This window comes from Sinocyclocheilus anshuiensis, unplaced genomic scaffold, assembly GCF_001515605.1.
Source record: "Sinocyclocheilus anshuiensis isolate Anshui unplaced genomic scaffold, SAMN03320099.WGS_v1.1 scaffold225, whole genome shotgun sequence".
Lineage (NCBI taxonomy): Eukaryota > Metazoa > Chordata > Actinopteri > Cypriniformes > Cyprinidae > Sinocyclocheilus > Sinocyclocheilus anshuiensis.
The window spans coordinates 564682-570962 of NW_015539845.1; the positions used below are offsets into that span (position 1 = coordinate 564682).

Here is a 6281-nt window from a genome sequence, read left to right on the forward strand (position 1 = left end):
ACAGTAGCCAGAGCAAGAGATACGATAGATTTCTTTTGCATATCTGACAGTGTAACATTAAGCATTAGTATTTCGAATGAGTTAAACCTGTATCCTGTCTTCTGAGTAACATTGAGAATATTGCTATATATTGTTGCAACACCGCCGCCACGACCAGTCTGACGGGGCTCATGCTTATAACAGTAGCTTGGTGGAGTAGATTCATTTAGACCAATATAATAATCTGGTTTGAGCCAGGTTTCAGTCAAGCAGAGTACATCAAAACTATTATCTGTGATAATTTCATTTACAATAATTGCTCTGGGTGCGAGTTATCCAATGTTTAGGAGCCCAAACTTTAAAAATTGTTTTTGTTCATTTATTTTTCATTTTTCTGGTTTAATCACGATCAGATTTTTTTTCTAGATCCTGCATTAAATTTATATTTTGACCTCACTATTCGGGGAACAGACACAGTCTTTATAGATTGGACAGCGCACGTACTTTTATCATTTAAGTGGGTAGAACAAAAGCCATCATAGCAGTTATTTGAGAATTGGCTTACTAGTCATATGTGACCCTGGACCACAAAACCGCTGGGTTAAGTTGCTGGGGTATATTTGTAGCAATAGCCAAAAATACATTGTATTGGTCAAAATTATAGATTTTTCTTTTATGCCAAGAATCATTAGGATATTAAGTAAAGATCCTGTTCCATGAAAATATTTTGTAAAATTCCTACTGTAAATATATTAAAACTAAAACTTAATTTTTGATTAGTAATATGCATTGTTAAGAACTTAATTTGGACAACTTTAAAAGCGATTTTCTCAATATTTAGATCAATGGAAAGCTTATTTATTCAGCTTTCAGATGATGTATAAATCTAAATTTCTGAAAATTTACCCTTATGACTGGTTTTGTGGTCCAGGGTCACATATGGAGCGTAGCGTCCTGGAGATGTTGTCCGACAGGAGTTTCGCTCTGACTCTGCTGGGGTGCAGGCCATCAGTGCAAAAAAGCCTAGGTCACTCCCAGAAAAGATTCCAATTATTAACAAAGAGCAGTTTCTGTTCTTTACACCATGACAATAACCATTCGTTTAAAGCAAAAGTCTACTGAACCTTTCGTGTCCTCGTCGATACGTGGGAAGCGGTCCTAACACGATGATCATTGTCGCGGGCGATGTGCTGCGCACTGTCTCGATCAGAATCCTGAAATCCCTCTTCAGTGTTTCCGTCTGCCGCAGCTTGGTTTCGTTAACCCCCGCGTGCAGCACGACCGATCCGATGCTCTCGTCACCCTTCAGGATCGTGGGTATCTGCGCAGACACATCGAGAACACGAGCACCAGGGAAACAGTGAGTGTGCACTTTACCTTCAGCTAACATAGCACGGACATGCCGGACAATGGAGTCTCCGACGATCACAGCGTCTCGTTCCGTCTCGCGGAGGGGAGCGAAGCGGTTCCGGATGGAGATCTCGAAGACCGGAAGCGGCGGAGGGGGAGAGGTCCTCACCCGGGGCCTGGTTTGCGTCTTTCGCTGCGGGTGCACCCAGGGTCCGGAGTAGAGGTGGTGGGAGTGTTAGCAGTGCGCTGTATACTTACCCCGGTCTTGTGAGCATCAGCCGATGTTTCGAGCACGGCTCTCCGGTCTCGCAGCTGGGCCTGCTTCTCCACCAGGTCGCGGATCTGCATCTCCACTGCCTCCAGCTCGAGCTGCTTAAGCAGCAAACTTTGCAAAACACAAAATATATATCACTGCCAAAACTTTTGGCCACGACTGTAGAATACGATAGGGGATATAGTCACACGTTATAGAAACGGAAATGATGGTGTATAAAATTGATTTTAAGATAAAAATAGACAATAAAGAATTAACTTGACGGAGCTCAAACTCAAAACACGTGGTAGCAACAAACAGGAAGTGACGCATAGTGCACTGTCTGATGCGATACTTTAGCTGACGGCTGCATGGTTAGAATTTGATCTCTAATAGTATCGATCTTGGAAGTAAAGAAGTTCATAAAGTCATTACTGCTGTACTGCTGGGAAATGTCTGCACCTGTTGATGCTTTATTTTTCGTTAATGTAGCCACTGTATTGAATAAATGCCTGTGGTTGTGTTTGTTTTCTTCTAAAAGAGGCGAAAAAGTAAGCAGATCTAGCAGTTTTTATAGCTTTTCTATAAGCAGAAGTACTTTCCCTCCATGCGATATGAAATATCATTTTCCGGGCTGCTCTAAGGCGCGAGTGTGCTTGTTATACCATGCTGTCAACTGTTTTCCTTAATCATCTTTAAGCGTAGAGGAGCAATTGTATCTAACGTGCTAGAAAAGAAAGAGTCCATAGTTTCTGTTACAACATCAAGTTTTTCTGAGCTATTCTTTTCTGAGACAAGTCAGGAAGATAATTTACAAAGCAGTCTTTTGTTTTAGAAGTGATGGTTCTACCATATTTGTAACAAGGAGTTGAGTTTGCAGCTGATAATGATCCGAAATGATATCACTCTGCTGCATAATTTCAATGCCATTACCATCAATTCCATGTGACAGTATTAAATCTAAAGTATGTTTACGACAATGAGTAAAGGAATTGATCCTAAGATGGCAAGGCCTGGTGTTATATCATGAGAAGGCCCAGATGGAATCTGCATATGTGAATCCTTTTCTGTGCTAATTTATGGATACATTTGAACTAAATACTGTGGAATGTATTTACATAGGGTCAAATGTGATAAATAGATGGCTTGTATTTTTATAGGCCATGAAATTTCAGGGGTGTTTGAAGTTCCTGTTTGGGCAGAATGAAAGGACAGCAGAAGGCAAACCCATCCCTCCTCAGCTGGCTCTGTTTGCCCTGGCCTGCCCTCTGCAGCCGCCGTCCATACTGGAGATCCGCACCAAGAGCTGCTTTTTTAAAACCAAGCATAAGCTGGATTTCACGCCCACCACGTGTGACACAAAGTAAGAAATATAAACCCCTATCAATCATGTGTGAAGAAACTCCTGGTTTTATTCTTTGTTTGTTTTTCACTTTAGTTTGTTTCAGTTGACTTGTAGATTTGTGAAAGTTAAAAATGACTGAGGGTAGCACTCTAAATTTCTAAACAATAATTGGCTTCTGATATGGTGCACTATTCCTCTGCTCTCAAATATCTCTTGCATTCAAAGCTATGTGTTTTTTTGTTCCTCCACGGAGGGAAGATTGTTCTTGGCTACACAGAGGAAGAGCTATGTTACCGCGGCTCAGGCTATCAGTTCATCCATGCAGCTGACATGCTCTACTGCGCCGAGAACCACATACAGAGTAAGACTCCCTTAAATCAATGTGGATAAAAAAAAATGTATACTCACCTTATTCGCACCCACCGCTGGGTTTCAACATTTCTTCTGTCAGAGTGGAGGTCTAACTGTTGTGGAAATAAACGTATTGCTCCTAAAGTGACTATTCATCCAAAAAAGAAAAATCGTTTACTCTCACTCATGTTGTTCCAAGACATATTCAAAACATACATTTTTCTAATTAATTTAATAATTTCTCTCCCCTGCAGTGATGAGGACGGGTGAAAGTGGGTTGACTGTTTTCAGACTGTTGACTAAACAGAACCTCTGGGTTTGGGTACAGTCCATCGCCAGACTTGTCTACAAAAATGGGCAACCAGATTGCATCATCGCCTTTCAGAGAGTCATCACATATGCTCTTATTTGTGTCTTTGTGAAAATTTTGTCTCTTTATCTTTCATACTGAACAACCTGTAAATGAGATAGTACTTATAGTAAATAAGTAATTACAGGTAATTTTTATAATAATAGTCAGCACGAAATTAGAATTCACCCAATTTATTTGCTAAATACTTGTTATTGATCTTATTGTGAATATGAATGACTCATCCATACATATATTTAATTTTTTGACCTCGTAATTTTTAATGCTCCGATGACATTTACATTTACATTTAGTCATTTAGCAGACGCTTTTATCCAAAGCGACTTACAATTGGGGGATACATAAAGCGATTCTTCTTAAAGAGGCAAACAGACACAGGAAGTGGTTGTAATACCAAGTTCTTAGACATTGTTCAAATAAGTACAAGCTAGAAAGAGAAGGAATAAATAAAGAGAGAGATTTTTTTTTTTTTTTTTTTTTTTTTGATGAGACAGAAGTAGTGACAGATATTTTCTTTCGACGTACATCTGAGTAATGCATTATGGAAAAAAAAAAAAATGTAGGATGGGGACTTGGTTCCATCCATGGATTGTTGATTGGATTTTGAAATGTGTGCCTTACACTCAAAAATGGAGGCTGAAGAATGTGAGAATGCAGGGGTGGGGTTTAAGTGAATGATAGAAGTCTGGCATTCTTTACCAGTGAAAAGTTCACCAGATAATCAAATTATATGGCAGTTTATTTTTTAAATTTCAATTTATTAAATATTCACTTTAGTTAAATTGTCATTACTCAATTCTCGAGTGAAACAGCAGACTTGGTGACTTATGCTGGACGTATCCAATCATTTAGTCTGCTTAAGCCCCAAGTAATTTTTTTTCTTGAATGTTATGGACAGTCTATAGTCAGCAAAGGCAAAGCGTGAAAACAAAAAACCTACGCTTTTTTTCTAACTTTTTAGCTTTGTTGCAAGCACTTTTATTTGCTACAAATCTAGTATTAATATTGTTATTTGGTAATAGCATTCAATATTGTTTCTCTTTAGGCGTCTTGCTTGGTAATGAGTCCTTCTGTCTTCTACAGGAACGAGGAAGTTGAGGAGAACCTGAGAAAGCGTGCTATGATGGTTCCCTTTAGCTTTACTACAGGAGAGGGTATTCTTTATGACATGAACCTGCCCATATCTCTGGGTAACACCATACCTTCTGATACCACTGCTCTGAATGACAGTACCCAACCTAGAACCACCGGAACTGTAGACCCTGACTCCTTGCTGGGCTCCATGCTGAAGCAGGATGAGTCAATATATGTGTGTCCTGCAGATGAGCGCTCACTGTCGGTTCAGGGCTTAGGGAAGGAGGATCTTGGTGGGATCTTCTCCAGTTACTAGCAAGAGATTGTTCTTTCAGTCTCTGAAAGTTCTCTTTTCAAACAAGAGCCAATAATCAGTTCTGGAGGAGACGACAGCTGTGAGATACTGAACTTCATGGGGAGTTTAGGGATCAGCCCAGAAGATCTGAAGTTCCTCCAAGAAGAACTGTTCCTCAGGATTGACCTTGATGGCTGGAATGACGTGGCAGACCTCACAAATGGCATCTTCTCCTATGTACAACACTCTCTCAGGACAAAGACAGACTGTACAGTGTCTGGTGACAATGTGAAGGAGAAGGATCTCATCGGGAAGCCTTTGCAGACCTTCACACCTCCACAGCAAGCGTCTGCATTTCTCCTACAGGATTCATGCGATCCTCTCACATTATTACCTCAGGAACAACAGATGACTGAACCTTCTTTCGCCACAAAGAACCTTCTTCAGATGTTAAAGGTTCTTTATGGAACCATTTAGACAAAAAGGTTCTTCAATGTCATCGTGAAGCACCTTTATTTTTAAGAGTGTACCTTCCACCTCTCCATCCGCTGGAGTGTAAAACACTCAGAAATGCTCAGGTTTGTGGGAACCTCAGTGAAGTTCTGGCCAGCGACACTCAGCAGGTTCCTCCCCCTTTCCAGCCAGAGCTTCAGCAGCCTGGATGCTTTTACCTGGAGACACCCCCTCTGGTTCTGAAGCACCCCTACAGGAACCATTTGAGCACGGTGTCTTTCAGCTGCTCCCAGCAGCACTCTCCACCTTATATCACTACAGGTGATACAGGTATGAGTGAGTTCACTGCTCAGGACCTTGAGGAGCTGCTCAGTGGCCTGGATGGTGATGTGGAGAGGACCAAGCACTCAGGACCAAACAGAGGAGTGGGTGTCGGATTGAGCCTGGATCAACAAGATTACATAGGCCAGGTAAGAGCCAAACCAAATGCGAGGGTCACCTACCTTCACTCTTAAACATAAAGGTTCTCTATTGTCATCTATGGTTCCATAAAGAACCTTTAACATCAATGGAAGCTTTCCATTGCACAAAAGTTTCTTTATAATGGAAAAGGTTCTTTAATTTTTGAAAATGTTCTTCACACGAAGAAAAAATGGTTATTTTAAGAGCTGCTTACTGAATGGTTCTTTGGGGAACACAAAATGATTATTCTATGGCATCACTGCAGAAATCCTCTTTTGGAAGAGTGTTGTTACTAGGTGGGTCTTATGGTACTTTGATGTTTAGAGATTTGATGTGTGATGAAATCAAT

At 40.7% G+C, this 6281-nt stretch overlaps 1 pseudogene; it reads left to right on the top strand.

Annotated features, from left to right (window-relative positions):
- Window positions 1–2745: 2745 nt before the first annotated feature.
- On the top strand, window positions 2746–5985 carry LOC107684553 (aryl hydrocarbon receptor-like; annotated as a pseudogene).
- Window positions 5986–6281: the final 296 nt, after the last annotated feature.